Consider the following 22,193-nt stretch of genomic DNA (forward strand, 5'->3'; position numbering starts at 1 on the left):
GTCTTTTCTGACTGGCATATAGTTACTTTTACTAGATTTCACGTTTGCGTTTGCCTTCTCTTCGTGTGTGCAAGTGTCCGTTCGCGGGGATCGCGAAGGACTGTGACCAGCCGAAGCGAAGGAGCGAAGGAGACATCTCTTCGTCCAACGACAGCGCAGGAATCCAAGTAGGTGCTCTTTACTTCTTGTTTAAGTGTAACTAGGAACATGCGTGGCAGCATTGTGTGATTGTTGCTAGACCCCTATTGGGCTAGTAGGGATCGCCTCTATCCGTAGAGGGGATTTACCTCTCCAACAATTTGGCGACTCCGCTGGGGAGAAGTCTTTTTGTCTCTTGAGTCCACTTTTGTGTTTGGCTTTGATTGATCTCTTTTCGAGTTTTTGGGATTGTCTTTTTGCTTATGAACTTTCTGGACGTTTCTGGGAAGCATTTTTATCATTGAAAAGCTCCTGCCTTTGGTTTGGGAAGTTTTATTTCGGTTTTCCTTGTTTTTTGCTCTCAGCGCGTTTTATTTCGGAACAGTCGCGCTGACATCGCGACTCTGTTCTTTGGTTTTCTCTTCATCGCGCCTGTACGTCTAACAGCCGCGCTGACCTCGTTTTCAAGGGCAGCGCGCTTTATTCGTGTTCTTCCGCGCTGACATCGCGCCCACTCTTCTTTGTGATTTTGGTCGTCGCGTCTGTGTGCCTTATATCCGCGCTGACCTCGTTTCTTCTAGGGCAGCGCGCCTTTTCCCTGACTTTCCGCGCTGACGTCGCAAAGTTGCTGAAGGCCTCCCCCTGTCAGCGCCAAGTTGCTGAAGGCTACCCGCGCTGAGCCTGAAAAACTCATTTTTTGTCCAAATTGACCTCCTAAACCTCTTGCTGTGACTTTCCCTTCTTCACCCCACTTGTCTGATGACTTGTTTTTCACTCTCTGAACTTTGAACTGTTTGATTACGGAGCTCAACTCCATAGGGTTTCGTTTTGCTTGGTTTTAAGTTTGCAAACAACTTCCCTTCTAGCTGCTTGGTTCGTGTTTTCATCCTTACTTTTGCGATTACTGGATTGTGTTTGGGTCTCTAATTGACTGGTTGCGACTCTGGTCCGTCGGATGTTTGCTTTTCTCTATTGATTTCGCACTCTGAACCCTAGGACATCTAGTGGCCGTGTGTGTGTCAAGCCTCCCGTGAGGATCCCTGTTTGCTTGATTGACCAGCTCGTTCTAGACTCGTTTTCGCATTTTTTCAGTGATTGTCAGAGTGTATTGGATTGTGCTTCCAAGTGGTCTTTTTCGCTTCCTCCTTGCTTGCGATCCTTGCTTGTTTTGCAGAGCTTAGATCACATAGCTCGTGCATTGCCTTGTTTCCTTTTGATTTCGAGACTTCGGTTGAGTGTTTTTGGGAACTTTGTGTGCTCTCATTAAGTAGTTTACTTGGTGTTCAGGTTCCTCCAAATTCCTTTAGGTGTTTTATGTCACTAAAAAGAAAACGAATTAGTAGCTTGCTTTAAAATTCGAAAAGGAAAAGAACATTTCATTGATTTGCATTTTCAAAAGAAAAGTTTCCTTTCCTCGCTTTAGTTGCATTTAGCTGCTTGTTTGTTTGTATTCGTTTTGTTTAAAAAATTCTTTGCTCTCTCGTAGCTAGAATTCATCGAACGAAACGAAATTCTTTTGCATATAGATTGCATCTAAGTAATTGTGAGCGAACATACGATAGAGCTTGAAATCGAAACTTAATCTCAAGATCAACTATAAAATGAACCAAATGAATCTAAAAACGCATTGGAACTAAACGCAAATATTTAGAGGTCTAGGTTAGAGACGTGTTCCGGCGTCTTAAAACATAGTCACTGTTGTTTCACATTAGGTTGGGTGATTCCTCCTTCTGTGACTCGATAGTGGTCTAATACGGATTGCGCTCCCACGTACCGTCGAGTATATAGGGAGACCCCACTAGGCTTTTATCCTTTATCCATAGGAAGCCGAGTCGGCCGCCCTACAATTCGCAATGCAGTGAACACAGCATTCACGAAGATTGACCACCCGTACCCTAAAAAGTATTCTGTGGTTTTGCGAAGAGTTTGGCACACCCTCTACCTAGAGTTCCAGAGCAGTCGCTTTTGATCCTTTTCGGACTCCCTAAACGAAAAGGTGCCTGTGAGCGTCTTGTCACTTCGTGCTCATTAAACATTCGAAGGAGACTGGAGTCATCTTTGTCCTTTTCTCGACTCCTGAAATATGAAAAGGTCAAGTTTGGTCCTTGCGTCTTAAAATTAATTTGGCCACGATAACATCACCTTTTCTAGGTCTTGTGTGCGATAGTTTTGAGTAGGCTTTTATCGGTAGTTTCCTTTAAGAGTTCTAAGGGGTCTGGTCATCCTGGCTGACCCATCAACTTCCGGTATAAGTGACCAAGGTTCTCAATCCTCTGTTGCTCCCGAGGTACCAGCTGTAGGCGGTACTCTTCCCATTGTTCCGAGTATCCAGCCTATCAACGCACGGTCCCCAGGCAACCCAGATTACTTGGAGGATTGGAATCCCGTCTGGGAAGAAGATTGGGATACCCCCCAAACCCCCCGTACCCCTTTAGGTATGTCATCTCCGATGGAGGGGGCAGCTTCCAGCACGGGTGAGACACCCACAGTCACAGACATCGAGACACCCGCGGTCACAGACATTGAGACCCCGATCCCGTCTTCATCTCCCCTCCCTCCACGATATCAATCGCTAAGGGATAGGTATGATGCTAGAACAACTTCTACCACTATATGGGATCCTACTCTCGCTGCCTCGATCGGCCCTTTTGTTTCGCAGCCTCTTTTCCCACCCCTCACGTCAGAACTCAACCCGCCCGTCACCTCAGTTCCCGCTCAACCTACTGTTTGTGTAGCACGTTCGACTCCGGTCGTCAGTGCTGTACCGACTCCCTCGTCTGAAGTTCCTCAAGCTGGTTCTTTTGTTGGAGGCATTCCAGGATCAGGACCGTATGATGCTTATGGGGAACCTATAACGGACCCAGATTACGATGGTCCTGTTTTCTTCTTCGATGCAAATGGTGAGTTCCTTGAGGAAATCTCAGGTCTCCCTCGTCGCCCTTTCGAAGAGAACGAGGAATCTTTGAATGTCATGTATGACCACACTACTAAGTACTTTGGAAACCGAGACCCTCTTCGGCAGCCCATAGGACCACCCAATCAGGACCCGTCATTCTACGTGCAACCCCCTCAAGGGCAACCATTGTATGGCCCGCCTGACCCAGGACAATCTGGGCATCCACAAGGTCAACCTTACCAGGAACAACCTATGGACATGGGAGGTCCGCCATACCCATATCAGAATCAACCTACTGGGCAGCCAGAGCAACCGTCTTTTCAAGACCAGCTTGGTTTCCAGCCAGGGTACCCCTCTGGACAAACTGGCTCAGTTTACAATCCTTCAAATCAACCAGCCGTCCAGCAAGGGTATCCCTATGGCCAGGGTGGACAACCCTATGTTCAACAGGGCCCACCTACCCCTCGAATCGCAAATCCTTCTGGGCAAGGGGGGCAACCCTCTGCCCAGCCTATATACCAAAGAGGGCAGCCTGCCGTACAGCAAGCCCAACCCTCTTCCCAACCCGGTTACGGTGGGGGACAAACGGGCCAACCGTCTATACAGCCAAATCAACCCGGGGTCTACCCTCATCGTCAACCTGGACAAGCTGGCCAGCCCCGGCGTCAACCAGCTATCCAACCAATTCGACCACCCGCTCCGCGAAGACAACCCTTGGTGGCACATGGACAACCTGGCGTTCAGCAAGGCTATCCTGCTGGCCAACCAGGTCCATCTCGAATCCGACCAAGTCAACCTTCAGGACGTGTGGTCCAACCTCAACCGGTTCAAGGACAGTACTCTGGGCCTCAGACTCAAACAGGTTATCAACCTCCATATCAAACGCAGCCTGCCTACCAGGCTCCGTATGCGACCCAGCAGTCACATGGCTACCAGCAACCCCAGGGGCAAAATCAGTATGCTCCTTACCAAAATTATCAGCAACCACAGGTCACTCCCTATCAAAATTATCAATATGGTCAACCTGGCGGGCAAGCTGCTAATTCATGGGGAGCTGGGGGGCAAACACAGGGACAGTCGTCCACGCACGGACAAAACTCCTACGGACAAACTCCCTATGTGCCAGGTCCTTTCGGACCAGGTCCATCGGGACAAAATTCCTATGCGGCCGGTCCTTTCGGGCCAGGTCCGTCTGGACAAAGTTCGTGGGGGCAACCCCAATCTGGGTGGAACCCTAATACCGCCTCGAACCCTCAGCCACAGATGTCCTTCAACCCGCAGCTACCATTTTTGGCTACGTTGGAACTACCCGATGTGTCCAAGTTAACAAACGATCCTATTTTGCATAACTCATATTGGCCACCGGTTCCGACCAAAATACCAGGTGACTGTCCAAAGTTCGACGGCAAAGCCGGAGAGGATCCTCAAGCCCACGTAATGACATATCACCTTTGGTGTTCATCTAACTCATGGCTTGATGATTCTATCCGACTGCGCCTCTTCCAGAGGACCCTCACTGGTTCAGCCGCAAAATGGTACATCGAACTTAATCGCGGTATGTTTTCAGACTTTAACTCGTTGGCTATGGCCTTTCTTACTCATTTTCAGTTACCCATTCGGTACGAGACTGGGACCCATTTGCTCACGTCTCTGAAACTGGATACGGCAACGCACATCTCTGATCATATACATGAATGGAGAAGGCGCCGTCGTTTGATTAAATTTTGGATTCCCGATCAACTCCTGACCGACTGGTTTACCACGTCCTTTGTCCCTAAAATTGCCAAAGATATTGCAATGGGGGCGTGTGTAACTGAAGAGCAAGCGATTGCGCGAGCTCAATACCTCGACTTAGTATATTCTCAGTCAGGTACTTTGTATGACTATTTGCCAGATGCCCCGAGGCACGGACAAACCAAAGCTCCACCGAAACCGTCTGTTGATGGAGTTATTGGCTCCGTGAATTCATCAAGTAAGAAATCAACCGCAAACTCTGGGAAGCAGAAACAAAACGCCTCTAACGAGAATGCTTCTCAGAGCCCATCTATTCCTGGGAATACCTCCGAGGTAAATGCCGTCCAGTCCACCGCGGCAGACAAATCCTCGAAAGGCAAAAAGAAAGGAAAGGCCAAAGAAAAATCCGGACAACCTAAGCAGAATCCTCCTAAACCTCCCGCCGAGGAAGGAGCCAAGCGGAAGCCTAAGTATCCCTGCCTCATTTGTGAGGAGGATCACTACACCAAGGACTGCCCCAGGCGGTCCGAGGTTAGTCGGCTTTTAAAAGGTGCTTCAGGGTCCCCCGCCGTGCTTAAAGAGCCTTTCCCATCCCAGCAGACGCATCAGGTGGCAGACCCTTCTCAATCCTCTTCCTCGTTCGGTTCTCAAGTATTCATGGCGGGAACCATCCCCGTCCACGTTACGACTCGAACGAAAGAATATCCATCTTCAGCCGGGAAGGAGCCGGAGGTCCCCTCCAACGCTCCCGCGTCTAGTTCTGGCCCTCTTCACATTGAACGACCCAGCACCGAGACGATCCCCCGACCCCCTCCCAAAGGTGTACTCAAGAAGTCATCTTATAACCCCAATGCTCGTGCCGCTCAGCATTATAGCATTGTCGAGGACTTAGCTCAGGCTCCGTCTGCTATGTCCGCGTTAGAAGTCCTCCAGAGCTGCCCCTCCCAGAGGAAGTCCCTGCTATCAGCAATTGGTGGCATCGACCCGGCAGATTCGGATCTAATTTCTTTTGACCTCGAAGGTTTCACGCAGAGATTGCCTCATCAGGTGGCCTTCCTTATACAAGTTCTCATCAAAGGCAAGACGATTCACCGTACCGTCATTGATGAAGGAGCCTCAACCTGCATCATGTCGGTTGCTTGTTGGAAGGCTATTGGTTCGCCTGCTCTGAGCCAGTCTCCCACCACCCTAGAGGCGTTCGATGGAAGAGAATCTCGTCCACTTGGTATCCTCCTGCGTTTACCTATCTCTTTAGAAGGGAAAACTGTAGAAGTCGAGGTTGAAGTCGTTGACGCTAATCTCACTTACAACCTCCTTCTAGGACGAAGCTGGACTTATGCCATGCAAGCCATGGCTTCCTCCTTATTCCGTGTCGTTCGTTTTCCCCATCAAGGAAAAATCGTCACGGTGGACCAGCTGTCCTTTTTTGCTTCCTCTTCTGAAGGGAATGTACCATTCGTGGAGCATATCTTCAAATCGCTCGAGAGTGTGGGTGCCGGATTATTTAAAGATCCCTCCCTGATGGGAGTCTTTCCCCTCCCACCTCCAAATCTCGCCTCCGTTAACATGATCACAACGCATTCTGATCCATGGGTTCTCCCTCCCGTGAATCAAGAAGACTCCTGGGGCGAGATGATGCTGTTGAGCCCAGCCGAGCTCAACTACATCGAAATAGTTGCTGCATCGGCTTCAACCTCCGAACCTGCTTTTCCAGGCAGCATTCCCGATTCACCTGAAACCTTCCCTTGGTTGGGAGAGAAGGCCACTTCGGACCCCCTGAAGGAATCATTCCCATCCGACGAGGCTATTATCGAGACTATGTCTCCCGAAGAGCTCCCTTGGTCAGATCACCACCATCGCTCTTCGTTCCTCCCTCCTCATTCGGAAATGGCCACGTGTCTCGGAAAGTTTGCTTCATGTCTCCCACATATCCCTCTCCAAACACCTATCCAGTTATATCAAGTGTCTTCGGAAGGGAACATGGGTAACATTACGCAGACTTTGGCTATCGACATCTCTGTCAAACCAGGGGTTGTCGAAAATATTCATATTGGAGTCACATGTACTCCTGAGGAAATTCAAATCTACAAAGATCTATTTCGTGAATTTCGTGATGTTTTCGCATGGTCTTACGAAGAAATGCCCGGCATTGACCCCAGTATCGTGGAGCACGAAATCCCTACCTATCCTGGGGCTAAGCCTGTTCGTCAGCGTTTACGCCCAGTGCACCCTCGAAAGGCTGCAGCCATCAAGGCCGAAGTTGAAAAGCTTTTTCGAGCTGGTTTCATTTATGCCATTCCCCTCACGGAATGGGTATCTAATATAGTTCCTGTCAATAAAAAACAGGGCACTATTCGGGTTTGTGTTGACTATCGCGATATCAATCGCGCCTGTCCAAAAAATAACTTTCCTACGCCTTTTATTGATCAGCTTATCGATGATTGCGCAGGAAGCGAAATTTATTCGTTCATGGACGGCTTCTCTGGTTACAACCAGATCAACATAGCCCCCGCAGACCAGCACAAGACTGCTTTCATTTGTCCTTGGGGCACCTTCGCTTACAAGAAGCTACCTTTCGGTCTCAAAAATGCCGGCGCCACTTTCCAACGTGCGATGTCGTATGCTTTTCATGATATCCGACACATTGTACAACCTTACCTGGATGACCTACCCGCTCATTCAGCTAAACGTCAAGACCATCCATCTCATTTACGCGAAATCTTCCTTCGCTGTCGACACTACCGTATTCGACTCAATCCGCATAAGTGTGTCTTCTGCGTGGAATCTGGCCGACTACTCGGGTTTATCGTCTCCCGAGAGGGCATCCGCTTGGATCCCCTTAAAGTCGAGGCCATTGTGAATCTTCCTCCCCCTGCCACTCTACAGCAATTACAAAGCTTGCAGGGAAAAGCCAATTTTCTCAGACGATTCATCCCAAATTATGCCGAGGTGGCCAAGGGTTTCACGCGATTACTAAAGCGAGACACGCCCTTTCATTGGGACGCTATCGCTCAGCAATCTTTTGAGCGTCTTAAAGACCTTCTGGTCTCAGCTCCTCTCCTAAGACCTCCAAATTACCACCGTGACTACACCCTTTATCTGGCCGCTGCCGATACCACCATCGGCATGGTTTTAGTGCAAGACGACGACGATGGCTCGGAGCACGTTGTATACTATCTTAGTTGCAACCTCCTCGATACGGAGACTCGCTATGCATATGTCGAAAAGTTGGCATTGGCCGCTGTCTGTGCCGTCCAACGTTTCCGTCATTACATCCTGTTGCGCACAACGACCGTGATCTCTGACTGCAACCCCATGACCTATATTTTGTCACGTCACTTGCTGGGGGGCAAATACTCGAAGTGGATCGTAATCCTCCAAGAGTTCGACTTGGAATTTACTGCCGCCAAGTCTAAGAAATCACTGGTCTTTGCTGAACTGCTCTGTTCCTTACCATCTCAGTCTGCACCATCTCATTCAGAGGAGCAAATTCCGGATGAAACGCTCTTTCTCATCAGCACTCTCGACCCATGGTACGGGGACATCATTGTATATTTACAAACGTCTTCGTTTCGTCCCAATACATCAAAGGAAGCTCGACGACGGATACGTCATCAGGCTCAACCGTATCGCATTTTAGGCGACACCCTGTACCGCCTCGGCGTCGATTCTATTCTTCGCCGATGCTTAACTCTCGAGGAAGCTGAGCGAGTCATGAATGACTGCCACTCTGGCGCTTGTGGCGGCCATATGTCCGGATACGCTACTGCTCAAAAGATCCTCCGCGCTGGTTATTTCTGGCCTTCTATATTCAAGGATTGCATCCTTGCTGTACGCGCATGCCATGAATGCCAGGTTTACCACCGGAAGATGCGTGCACCTGTTGCACCACTGCACCCTGTCGTAACCGTAGGTCCATTTGCCAAATGGGGCATCGATTATACGTCCTGTAACCCTCGTTCGGCCGGGGGGCATGGGTACATTATCGTTGCCGTGGATTATTTCACCAAGTGGGCCGAAGCAATGCCTACATTAAACGAAGACGGTCACACAGCGGCGCAGTTTTTATTCAATCATATCATCACTCGCTTCGGAGTCCCTCAGGCTATTGTTACAGATCATGGAAAGCATTTCCGAAATCATATGATGACAGAGTTAACGAGCCAGTTAGGCTTGCGTCAAGATAGTTCGTCACCGTACTATCCTCAATCTAACGGTCAAGTTGAAGCCGTGAACAAAGTTTTGATCACCATGCTTCAACGCACCGTCAATACACACAAGTCAAACTGGCATCTAATGCTTTTCCCAGCCTTGTGGGCCTACCGGACTTCTGTGAAGGATGCCACCGGTTTCACCCCGTTTCAACTGGTCTATGGACTGGAGGCTACCCTTCCCGTCGAATGTGAAATTCCTTCATTAAAATTAGCTGTCGAGTTGCTTCCCAACACCACTCCGGTGGAGGAACGGCTTCTTTACCTAGAACGGTTAGACGAGACTCGTCGTTTGGCCTCTCTGGCTATCGAAGCGCAGAAGAAGAGAGTCAAAGCTCACTTCGATCAGAATATTCATCCTCGTTCCTTTGTTGAGGGAGATTTAGTACTGCTCTACGATCAAGCTAAGGATAAGTTGGGGGCAGGAAAACTCGAATCCATGTGGTTAGGTCCCTACATCGTGAAACGTGTTTTACAAAAGGGCGCATATGAGTTGATTGATTATGAAGGAAATCCTCTTGACAAGCCCCGAAATGGGCTGTATCTGAAGAAGTACTATGCATAGCTGCTCACAATCACTTTGTATATACGTGTGTTTTTGAGTTTTTACTGCATGAGTTTCTTTTGCTTTGGTGTGAAGGCGTGTTTTTGCCCCTTATTATGCTTTCTCTTTCCTGCGCAGATGTCTCGTACTCCTTATGTTGGTTTCGCTGATGGTGCCTGCCGTAGTACTTGTAATTTGTCTTCGGCAGCGTGGGTGATCTACGATCCTCACGGGGAGTTGATAAACCTGCAGGGTGTATGCCTAGGTCGTACCACTAACAACGTTGCCGAGTACAGTGCTGTAATAGAATTACTTGCCGAAGCAGTTGACCTCGGCATCCGAGAGCTAGTGGTGAACCTGGACTCCCAGCTGGTTGTCCATCAACTCAACAGGCGATATTCCGTCAGAGACCAGCGCATATTAAGGTTGTACCTACGTGTAAGATTGTTAGAACGGAATTTCGATTACATTACTTATCAGCATATTCCGAGACGATTAAATACGTTGACTGATGCATTGGCAAATCGTGTATTAGATAGACATTTGCGAAACAGATAAACATCATACAAGGAAGGATAGAACAGCATAGTAAGACCATAAGCATATGTAAATAAATCATTTCAAGCATAGTTTGCACGTGTGTGTTTTTAAGCTTGCATTAAACATATAAAATCCATGAGTCGAGTGTCGTGCAAATTCATACATAAGATCACAAATTGTACTGAACAAACGCATAACACAAGATAACACATCATCACATGTAACAACGACTCATCCAAAATCGGTATGTATATATATATATATCGTGTGGCGCACTGAGGCGCTCAAAAATAGAAGTACATGTCCCAAAATCTCAATACATCTGAGTCATAATGTCTCAAAATAAACAGTGGAAATAAAACCTAGGTGACTAATCGGCTGGATGGTGCTCTCTGTAGTACACAGCCGCTCGTGCCACCCGCCTCAGAAGACGGTGCACTCTGGGTTGCACACCCACTGTGTGGATCTGATGCTCCACAGGAACCTCCTCGACCCCCTGGAAGTCCGGCACCCCCTCCAGCAACCCCTCAAGGTTGCGAGCCACAATCTCTGGTGTGTTGGCCCCTGGAGGGGCTAAGGCCAAAGCTCCGGCTCCCGGGCCCTCTCTCCGTGCCGTGGCAGCCAGGCCAATCGGTCTAGTAGGCCCCACATCTGCATGACAAGACATTCATTAGGACATGTACATAAAAAATTAAAAAACAATACAAAAACTCAAAAGACAAAAAGTGTCATACCTGCATCATCCCACTGTTCACCCGGAGGCAGCACCAAGTCAGGATCATTGCGGAAATCTATCCCCGCATATGGCCAATCCTGTACGAAGATCTCCTGCTGGTCCAACCAGTCTCTGAAAAATGCCCCCCAGCTATGTGGTCGGCCGCCACCCCCACGTGGCATAATCCGAGCCCATCGTGAGGCCCTCGTCTCTCGAGGATCTCTGGGGGCATCCACAGCCATAGACTGCAGTCGCATGGCTGGTACTCGCTCCAGAATGAGCGGGACCAGGATCGATCCATAGCCGAACTGCTTCGTCTCCCCACGACGGCAGTTGCTCAATTGCCTCTTCATGTTGTTGGCCACTGCCGTGCACCAATCAAACACGGTAGGCTCGAGGCACTCGAGAGCTAGTAGGAGATGGGTCTTGGACGCCTCGTGATTCGCCATGCTACCTGCCGCCCGGGTCACCATGAACAGGATGGTGCGCAGCACTATGTCTCTCACTGTGGGGATCGAGCACTTCCCACTCCGCGTTTTCACCGCCCCCGGGCAAACCTCAGCCATCAGGTCATCCAGAGTACCGCCGCTAGGTCGCTGCCCCTCCAAGATGGGCCTCGCACCTCGGCGCGACAACCCAGTCAAGAAAAAGATATCCATGTGGTCAAACTCAATGTCGTGACCACGGATGGTGGATTTTTGGTCCACCGGGTTCCATGCCCTGATCAGCAGCTCCAGCAGATCATGTTGGGCCCTCAGACGCGGCGTAAGGAAGAATTTCATGAATCCGCACGCCCGCATGGCGTTGCAGCAATTTACGTCTCCCCAAGCAGCCACATCCTCTACATCGTGAACTCTCTCTTGCCATTGAAAGGCCATGATGTCCTGCATGAACAATAAAAAACAATCAGAATTGTTTTCATGGAGAAATTTACGTTCATTTATTAAAAAAACAAAACTTTTCCGCGCCATCGCGGCTGTTTTAGGGACAGCCGCGATGACAATGGCGGCTCTGTGTAAAAAATGCAAGGTCAGCGTGGAAGAACACGCCTTTTCCGCGCTGACCCGAAGTTGGTTACATTGGCTATTTTTCGGTCAGCGCGACCCCGTGGGCAATTTCCGCGCTGACCGAGGGCGCACCCATGCAAATAAAAAATGCCCAATTGGGCCCATTCAACCGTTAAAAAACTCCTAAAATGAACCAGGATGCAGGGCAAAGGAATGAGAACCTACCTGGAAGAAGCAGATCTGAAAATGGTCTCCGGATGGGCTGGAAATCGCTCCGTCAACTTTTTGGCTTCTCCACGTTCTTCGCACTCCAAATAGTAAAATGGTGAAAATGACTTATTACCCCCCTATTTATAGTAAAAACTCCTAAATTACCATATTTTTTGGGTTTTTACCATTTTTAGCCATAAAACTAGCCTTGTTTCTGTTTTCAAGCATGTTTCAATATGTTTTTTACGTATATCGAATGGATTTATGCGGGTAGTGCCCTTGTGCAGGTACAGGTATCGCAGCTTGGTCATGACAGTCCACAATTCATGTGATTCCCAAAGTGTCGTCTCTAAGCTCTTTTCCGACGTTAAACAAGAGAAGATGGCCGAGCTCCCTTTCAGCTCGTTAAAGGGAACGAAAGGCGGTCGTTTTTAAGCTCTTTTTCCGACCGTTAAACCAAAAAGATCGCCGGGTGTTTGTCGTTTCGCACTCGATATTGGCTCTAAAACGACGTGTCTTCGACCACTTTTTTACTTTTTCCGGTCGGAGACACTATTCATGAAAAGTACTCCTCGGTTGTAATGACCGGGCGGTTCTTTCGAGCACCGTTTTATACTTTTTCGGGCTCGAGAGACACAACTGTACGAAAAAGGACCCCCCTGGAGTCTCCTTTTCCGCATTCTTTTCAGACTCTCGAAACAAGAAAAGAAGCCGAGTTTTTCCTTTGTCAGGCTCGTTAAACACTCAATGACATCGGATATTGTCAACATGACACACATCAAGCATATGTTATCCCCGTCAAGCTTGTCATCCAAAAATAATCGGGGTACCCGCCTGCAAAGGTGGGGAAAATGGAACTTTGATTACAGTCGTCTCGGCAGTACGTCACTCTTGAACATGGCACTCCGCTGTTTCGTGTCTGGGTGGGGTCATCTCATCTCATTTTCACTAGCCTCCATGGGTTTGGGATATTCTATTTGACCTCTCATCTGTTCATTGCCGTCATCATCTTATCCGCTGCTCATTTGATGTCAAGTACTGCCAAATCCGTTATAGTGCCGTTATATGTTCAAGAGAAGTTGTCCTCTGCCCCAATGCAACCTCGTTCGCTATCTCGTCGCAAATCATTATATCTCTGTCTCGTGTCGATGATGTGGGAATCATCATGGCCCACCTTCGATCAAGGCCACTTCTCGTCGACTTCAACTCATTATCCGAGAAAGTGACTTAGAGACTCCTTCCAGGTGCCTTGGAGCCTGCATGCCTCAATGGCAGGTTCCTCGTGTTCGACGCAAGGTTTACATCATTGACCTACGATCGAATGATTCCGTGGGTGTTCGACACCAGCTCATTGCTTCACACACCACGGATTGTACCTATAGTACCTTGAGGGCCATTGTCATTATTGGTGGTACCTCTCGCGTCTGTTAACGGTTCTCATCATTGGCCGGTAATCAGACAATGTTCATGCATGTTCGACTCCAACCCCTGTATTCACATGTGTGGACTTGTACTCTGTTCGGGTCGAGATGGAGCGCAAGACCCTGGATCCTTGCTCACTGTGGTCCAGGTTGCGATTTTGTGGATAATCATTACATGACTCATTGATGGATGGCTGCGCCCATACCTGAGTCTTCATGGATGGCTGCGACCATACCTTATCATTATTATGGTCTCTTTAGCTGGGTGGCTGCGTCCATACCATAGACCAGTCTCGCATGTCTTTTAGATGGCTGCGCCCATGCCTAGACTGCATGTATATGATTGTCAGAGATTTTTCGGTACTTCCTGGTGGTGTTCCAGTTCGGCGTGTGTTGTAAAGCATTTCACCCCTCCCACTCTCTCGGTCTTCATGCTTTAGGGGGCATCTGTTACACAGTAATTTATCACTGCCTTCCTGTCAGTCACCCTGCTGTGTCCAGAAGTCACAATCACTAAGTGTTTGATCCCTGAACTGGCTTAAAACCCATTTTTCCAAAGTTTTGTGCATCAGCGCGTCTGTTCCTAAAATAACCGCGATGACCAGCGCCTCACAGTGTATCTCGTGCGCTGCCATCGCGGAAGAACATCACTTTTCCGCGATGACGCACAGCGCGGCTTTCCCGTGTTCTTCCGCGCTGACATGACTTGTTCAGTTATTGTTATGTGCTGACAGCGCGGCAGTCTCCATATAATCCGCGCTGATCCAGTTTGGGCGAATTTGTTCAAACAACCAGCCTTCCAGATCTCTCCAGGCTTGGTTGTTAGCTTTGTGAATATCGACTCCCTTCTATGGCATGTCTGTTCGACCCTTTGCAACAACTCCCCTTGAAGATAAGCTCATCCTTCCACCTTTTTAGGAGACTCCTTCTCCTATATAAACTTCCACCATTACCATGAGCAGCTAGTTAGAAACTAGTGGGAACTAGCTAGACTTAGCTTGGATTGTACAGAGCTTGTAGTGCTCAGATTGCTGCTATAGGTTTGGTGTGTTAGGAGTGGAAGTGATTGATTGCTTGGGGAAGTTTGTTTGTGACATTTGTGTGAGAGAGAGAGAGTTGTTTGTCTTGGGAGAACCATCCTCAAAGGTGAATGCTTGAGATACATGCTGACTGATCCCTCCTGACAAGTTTATCGACGTCAGAACATTTGGTTGTACTCTTCTCTATTCTGATTAATAATAGATGACTGCTATTATTGTTCCATTCTCGTTTGTTTATGCAATGGATAAATGTGAATTATGTCTTTTCTGACTGGCATATAGTTACTTTTACTAGATTTCACGTTTGCGTTTGCCTTCTCTTCGTGTGTGCAAGTGTCCGTTCGCGGGGATCGCGAAGGACTGTGACCAGCCGAAGCGAAGGAGCGAAGGAGACATCTCTTCGTCCAACGACAGCGCAGGAATCCAAGTAGGTGCTCTTTACTTCTTGTTTAAGTGTAACTAGGAACATGCGTGGCAGCATTGTGTGATTGTTGCTAGACCCCTATTGGGCTAGTAGGGATCGCCTCTATCCGTAGAGGGGATTTACCTCTCCAACACTCTCTAAATAGAGATCATGGACCAATCGGGTGTTAAGCCATGGATCAAGTGTCGATAATACCGAGGAGAGAATGAATCGTCAGATCACTTCATGTCTAGAACATATCGTGATCATCGGATTGTAAGTTACAAAAGTACATAGTAAAGAAACACACTTTACCTAGCTCTACATTAGACCAAGTTATACTTAACTATTTCATATGTGTCAAAACATTCCAACATCCCCCCTTAAGAACAACTTGGGATAGGATTTAAGGATGTACAAATATGACAGAATAGGAGAAGGAAGGAGGCACTAGAGCCTATCTCACTTTAGTGACAACTTCCTGAACTCTAACCATAAATTGAAGTTTAATAAACTTCACCTCTGTGAGAGCCTTAGTAAAGATCTCTGCAACTTTATCATCTGTTGAACAATATTGCACTTCAATAACATGGTCATGAATGAGCTTTCATATGAAGTGCATGTGCAATTCAATGTGTTTGTTGCGGTGATGTTGGATTGGATCTTTGGATAGTTGAATGGCAATTTGATTATCACACCAAAGTGTAGTGGGATGTTGTTGCTGAAAGCCAAACTCTAAAAGGATCTAATGAAGCCACAAGCCCTTCTTACTAGCTTCTACAACACCATGATACTCTGCTTCTGCTGAAGAAAGAGAAATGACACTTCGTTTCTTGCAAGCCTATGTGATAGGTCCTAAACTAAGAGTGAACACGTAACCTGCAGTATATTTTCGATCATCAGGCTCACTAGCCCAATCAGAATCAGTGAATCCAACCAATAGAGGAGATGCTTCTGCACTGTAATGAATCCCAAACTGAACTGTACCTCGAGCATAACGAAGTATTATTTTAGCTGCTTTCCAATGACTTTCATGTGGGTTTTGCATAAACCGAGAAATAAGGGCAACAACAAATGAAATGTCAGGACGAGCATGGGTTAGATACAAAAGTTTTCCTACAAGTTGACGGTATAAGGTAGCATCAACTTCAGGGGAAGTACAAGTGACTCAATGTTTCGCTTCAGACTGGAAGGTACAAGGGGCTACCTTACAGTCTTCCATGTGAAAATTGCGTAGAATGTCACAGGCATACTTGGACTGGGAAAGGGAAATACCATCCTTGGATTGGAAGACTTGAAGACCAAGAAAATAATGCAAGTGCCTAAAGTCTGTCATTTCAAACTTCTTTTTAAGGCTGGACTTCACATGGTTTATAAGGTTGGGATCACTACCAGTAAGGATAAGATCATCAACATAAAGAACAAGAATGATAAGAGACTTTCCCACTTTCTTGGTGTAGACAGTATTGTCAGAATGACACCTAGAATAGGCAGTTTCTAAAAGAAAGCTATCCATTTTGGCATACCAAGCTGGAGGGGCTTGCTTGAGACCATAAAGGGATTTCTTAAACCAACATACAAGGCTGGAGTCTATTTGTACAAAGCCAGCAGGTTTTTCCATATAGATTTCTTCATGCAAGTCTCCATGCAAGAAGGAAGATTTAACATCCATCTGATGGACTTCCCATTTGAAAGAAGCAACAATGGAAAGAACAAGGAAGGTAGAGTTTATTTTGGAAACAGGGGAGAAGATTTCAGTATAGTCAATGCCTTCAACTTATGAAAAACCCTTAGCAACAAGGCGAGCTTTATGTTTATCAACTTTTCCATCTGAGCCATACTTGGTTATGTAGACCCATTTGCATTTAACAAATTTTTGTCCCTTTGGAAGAGTAACAAGATTCCATGTATCATTTGCCAATAATGAACAATAGTCTTCACTCATAGTTGTGTCCCAATCTGGATGGCCTGAAGCTTCGCCAAAGGTGTCAGGATCATAATTCAATGAAGTTTGATCTAGTAAAGAAGAGGCTCTATCAAACTGAGAATGTGTACGTCGCTAATCTATAGGATCACCGACAAGAGCACCTGCTACATCCCGAGTAGCACAGACCCATTTTGGAAGTTGAGGAGCTGAAGGAGGATCCTGAGAAGGTGGGGGAGAATTGTCATCCTTGTTGTCATCATCTGAAGAAGAAATATTATCAGAAGTAGAATGGATAGAGAGAGGTGGCACATCCACCGAACTAGGCTCGTAGGCCGATATATTTTTAGCAAACTTTACGTCTCTTCTAATGATAACATTTTTGGACTTAAGTGGAATAAGTATATATCCTTTAACATATTCAGAATATCCAACAAAATACATTTTTCACTCTTAGGTTCTAAAGCTTTATGTTTCTAATCTGGAATATGGGCCCATGCTTCACTTCCAAAAACAAGAAAGTGACTTACATCTGGTTTAATTGAGCTCCATGCTTCTTCTAGAGTGATAATATTTAAAACCTTAGTAGGAGTTTGATTTACCATGTAATTTGCACAGTTAATTGTTTTTGCCCAAAAACTACAACTAAGTCCTTTAGATTGAAGCATACAATTAGCCATTTCCTTTAGGGTGTGATTCTTCCTTTCAGATACACCATTGTTTTGTGGAGTATATGGAATAGTATGTTGCATTTGAATTCCATTCTCAGTGAAAAAGTTGATGAATTTGTTGTTAACATATTCTCTACCATTATCAGATCTTAGCTTAATAATTTGATGCCCATATTGTTTTTCAACAAAAACCTAAAAGGCCAAGAACATGTTAAATACTTCACTCTTGAGTTTTAAGAAGTATACCTAAGTGTGTTTGGAGAAATCATCAATGAAAGTTAAGAAATACTTGTAGCCAGAGAATGAAACAACTGGAAGTGGACCACATAAATCACTATGCACAAGCTATAAAGGGGCTGAGGTGTGCCAGGAGGCACGTTTTTCAAAACTACCAGATGATGTTTTCCGAGTACACATCTAGAACAAAGACCATATCTGTAAGATACCATTGGAAGACCTGCCACCATATTTTCTTTACATAGATTCTAAAGGGAGCTATAGTTTAAGTGACAAAATCACTCATGCCAAAGTTTTCTCACTTCATCATTATAAGCAACAAATACGGAGGGAAGATTTGATGACCCAAAGTTGTTAAACTTATATAACCTTGTAGAATCATCAGCAATTCTAGTAGCTAAAATCTATCTAGGATCTCTTAGGTCCTTAATTACAACATCATGAGGTGAAAATTCAACGATTTTACCTTCACCTGAATGAGTTATCTGATATACAGATAGAAGGTTGAAGGATAAGGTTGGAACGCATAATACATCATTAAATTGACCATTGTCCATATGAACAGTTCCAGTCCCTACAACACTAAGATATCTATCATCACCAACATATATATTTTTGGTGTTACAATCATTTAAAGAAGAAAACATGGCTTTGTTTTTGGCCATGTGATAAGAAGCTCTAGAATCAATGAGCCACTTGTCAGAATGAGAAGAAGAAGATACATTTAGTGCATAGCCAGACTGAGATGCTTGACAACCACATGCGGAAAGTGTTATTCTTGAATATGAAGTTGAAGTTGAAGAGTGCTCCAAATGGATGTTATGCTTCTTCATCGCTACTTCCAAACCTTCTATCTTCTTAAAGCATTTGGATTCTAAGTGGCCATCTCAATTACAAAAGTGGCAATGTCTATCAGTCTTCTTCCCTTTGTTTTTATTTGCCTTATCATTTTGTTGAAATGAGTTTTCATTTTGAGACTGAAATTGCTTAGGACCCTTGTTTGGTTTAGGAATATTCTTTTTAAGATACAACTTCTTAGGATTCATTGAACTTGGTTTATATTGAGTGGCTAAGGCTTTCTTAAAAGCGTTTCCAAGATTAACAAGAGCAAGATGTAAGAGTTTTTCTTGTTCTCTTATTAAAGAATCACAAAAGGCATCAAAGGAAGGGGACTTGTAGTCTTTTCCTTGAGAAATGAAGGCTTCTCTTGTAGAATGGAAGGTGGAAACAAACACAGAGTAGGTTGGTCCTAACTTAGTAAGAATGGAATAGATAAGGCTACCATCTTCTTTATTAACCTTAACAACTTCCAAGAGAATTCTAAGGGTCTTGAACTTGAACAAAAAATCTTCAATGGAAGAAAGATTATTGGGGTCCAGTGTACGCAACTCATTTTCAAGTTGATGGGCTCTAATTTCATTTTTAATTCCAAAAAAATTAGTGAGTTGTTTCATTTCTTAATTAGGAGTATCAAGTTATACGATATGGAATTTAAGGTCTGGAGAAATAGACATCCCTATCAACCCACGTGCTTTATCTTGCCTATTTTTCCATTTGGCTACCTTAACTTCATCTTCAGGTTTGGTTTCTAAGCTTGAGGCTATTCCATAAAGACCTTTATTTCTAAGTAAATCCACAATGTAGGACCACCATTGGAAGTAGTTGGTGTTGTCAAGAATAAATTGGCATTCAATGATCCGGAATTGATCCAAGACAATTAATTAAGGTATTACAGACTCATGTGCATGGATGTGCCTATGTTATTTTATGCAACGGATAGATAAGATTGCGAAATACGCAAGAACTGAAGCGTTTAGAGAAAACATAACAGGAAAACATGTAAACACAACAAGTTTAATAAGGAGTTCACCCAATACTCCTGGACTACATCTCCTGGTCTAGCCTTCAGTGGTGGCCTCTCTATTATGTTTTCAAAGAAAAGTTTTTACAACAGTGAGCTCAATTTGAGTCTCACTCAACAGATATAAATAAAAAAGGCTATACTTGAATTCCCCAAGTCTCTGGAGTACACAGACTCTCCTTACTGAATCTCAACCTCTATTATTCACAATAGTATGAGTCCAAGCTGAGACTCAATACATGACAGACATATACAGAGGAGATCACTTGAACCTCTCAAGCCCCTTCTGGAGTAGACAGACTCTCTGACTCTCTTTGGCTCTATCTTGATACTGCCTTTACTTTTATAGGTCAGCTCAACTTCCTCTCTCCATTCTCTACTCTTATCTTTCTTAACTCGCTTACTTCTTTCTATGTCAGTTTGTGGCTTTAAAGCCAATATGCTTTCTCACTATTCGTTTCCGCTTCCCGACTTTCCGATTTCCCTGCCTCTATCCATTTATATTCCTTTATTCTGTGTCATCATCACTGTATAATGACTCACACGGAGGTGGCCACCTATTTTGTAACGAACTGAGTGCCAGTTCTCTTGGACGTCTTTGAAATGACCGTTTTTACTATTTGCTCCAAGATTGCCCACGAGACACGAATCTTTTGCCAACTCATTGTCCATGTTGGAATTCAAATCCCATGTGATCTTGCTCTATAACCTTGTCAAATCCAGTCATTTATCGGGACGCACCTCCTTCATTGATCTAGGGCCCCCAAATCCTACGGTTGTCATGCATAACAAGCAGTTAAGTAGCTCAATCGTTACTTGTCTGATGTGTGCAGTTTTCTCTGTCTTTCGCTCGATGCATGTCACTTGTTGTGTGGCATCGGGTGGGACTTGGTTGAAACTGCTTACTACCTCGAAGCCCTTCTGATATACTGCCGGTTTTGTGGATTCCCACTCCGATGGAACTGAAACAGTACTTTTCTACATTTCATATTCATTTTGGGTCTGAGTGCTTGGGGCTTCTCTTCACTGAGAGGTTTGCCCTGCAATATGCAATTAGCGACTTAGCAACTTGTCGCTAATCGTGTATTGGGAACTGCCTCCGTTTGCTTAAATTTCCCCCCGTCCTTGCTGGTTGGCACCAATGCATGTTACCATTGTCCACCGCTCTACACGCTAGAATGTCGGCCCTCGTTGATCTGCACTGACCGTCATTGCAACTGTCTAAGGATTCCTTCCAATAGGTTTGATCTTTTTAAGACTTGAAACTTTGGCATCAATTTTAAAGAGTTCATGAAAACTTAGAGAGTGTTTTGGGATCCAATTCAGATCACGACCTTCCTTCTGAAAAAGCTTTTGGACCACCAAAAGTTAGTTTTTAAGCATCAATCAAGTGAGGGTATAGATTCCTCACTTGCCCAATTTCTATCCATTTTGCATCTCTTGGTTTTGAATGTCTGAGCCCAATCCTAAGGTACTCAACATCCCCTCTGCGTGTATTCCTCACCTTCTTGTGCAGAATTGTATCTCCCTACAACTCATTGAGGTATTCCGGCAATAGATCATCAATAGAAGGCAATTGACTCTGCTCTTCAGGATCTTCAATCAATGAAGGTTCAAATAGTCTCAAGTTGTTTGCATTAACAACTGAGTAGATGTGCATGTAAGCTGGTAAATCAAGGCGAAAATCATTCTCACCAATTTTCTCAAGTATCATGAAAGGTCCATACCTTATTGGCTTCAGCTTCGTACCTTCACCTTACATTCTGCCTTTGCTGATATATAGCCAGACTTGATCACCAACTTGGAAACTATGCTCAATCTGATGCTTATCATGCCTTGCCTTGTACTTGGCTTGGCTTTTTTCCAGTTGTTCCTATATTGCCTAGTGAATCTCTTGGATTTATTCAATGAACTTGGTTTCCTTGTCCACATCACTGTGTCCATCAACTGCTATGTCTTTAATAAAGACACAATCCAAGGGAGACCTTGGTGTGAAACCAAAACAAGTCTCAAAAGGAGATCTCTGTGTAGAAGAATGCTTAGCTCGGTTGTAAGCATGCTGTACATAACATAAATATTCAACCCAAAGCTTGGGATGCTTGTTGCAATAGCGTCTGAGCAACTAAATCACTATCTTTTTGACCACTTCTGTTTGGCCATCTGTTTGCGGATGAAAAGTTGGCTCTTTCTCATTCTAATGTTCATCAATTCCCGTAGACTCGACCGAAATTTCCCAACAAATTAGGTATCTCGATCAGATACAATGGAAGTGGGTAATCCAGAATGAACCCATACATGCTGAAAGAACGTTTGTTCAACAGTCATCTGTTTGTTACAAGGTATTGAAATATGCATTTTGCTTAACCTATCCACAACAACATATAAATAGTCATGACCTTTTCTAGACTTAGGAAGTCCCCCAACAAAGTCCATGGAAACACTTTCCCAAGGATGAGAAGGAACTGGCAGTGGAGTGTACAAGCGTAGTTTTCTATTGTTGGGCTTGCTTTTAGCACACATAGTACAACCTCTTACATATCTAGAAACTGTCTCATTCATTTTTGGCCAATAACAAAGTCTTTGCAGTTGTGCGACTGATCCAGGTGGATATTGGTGGCCACCTGCCAAGTCCACCTGGACC

This window comes from Pinus tabuliformis, chromosome 7, assembly GCF_031772625.1.
Source record: "Pinus tabuliformis cultivar Carrire ecotype Pingquan chromosome 7, CPIR1, whole genome shotgun sequence".
NCBI classification, from domain to species: domain Eukaryota; kingdom Viridiplantae; phylum Streptophyta; class Pinopsida; order Pinales; family Pinaceae; genus Pinus; species Pinus tabuliformis.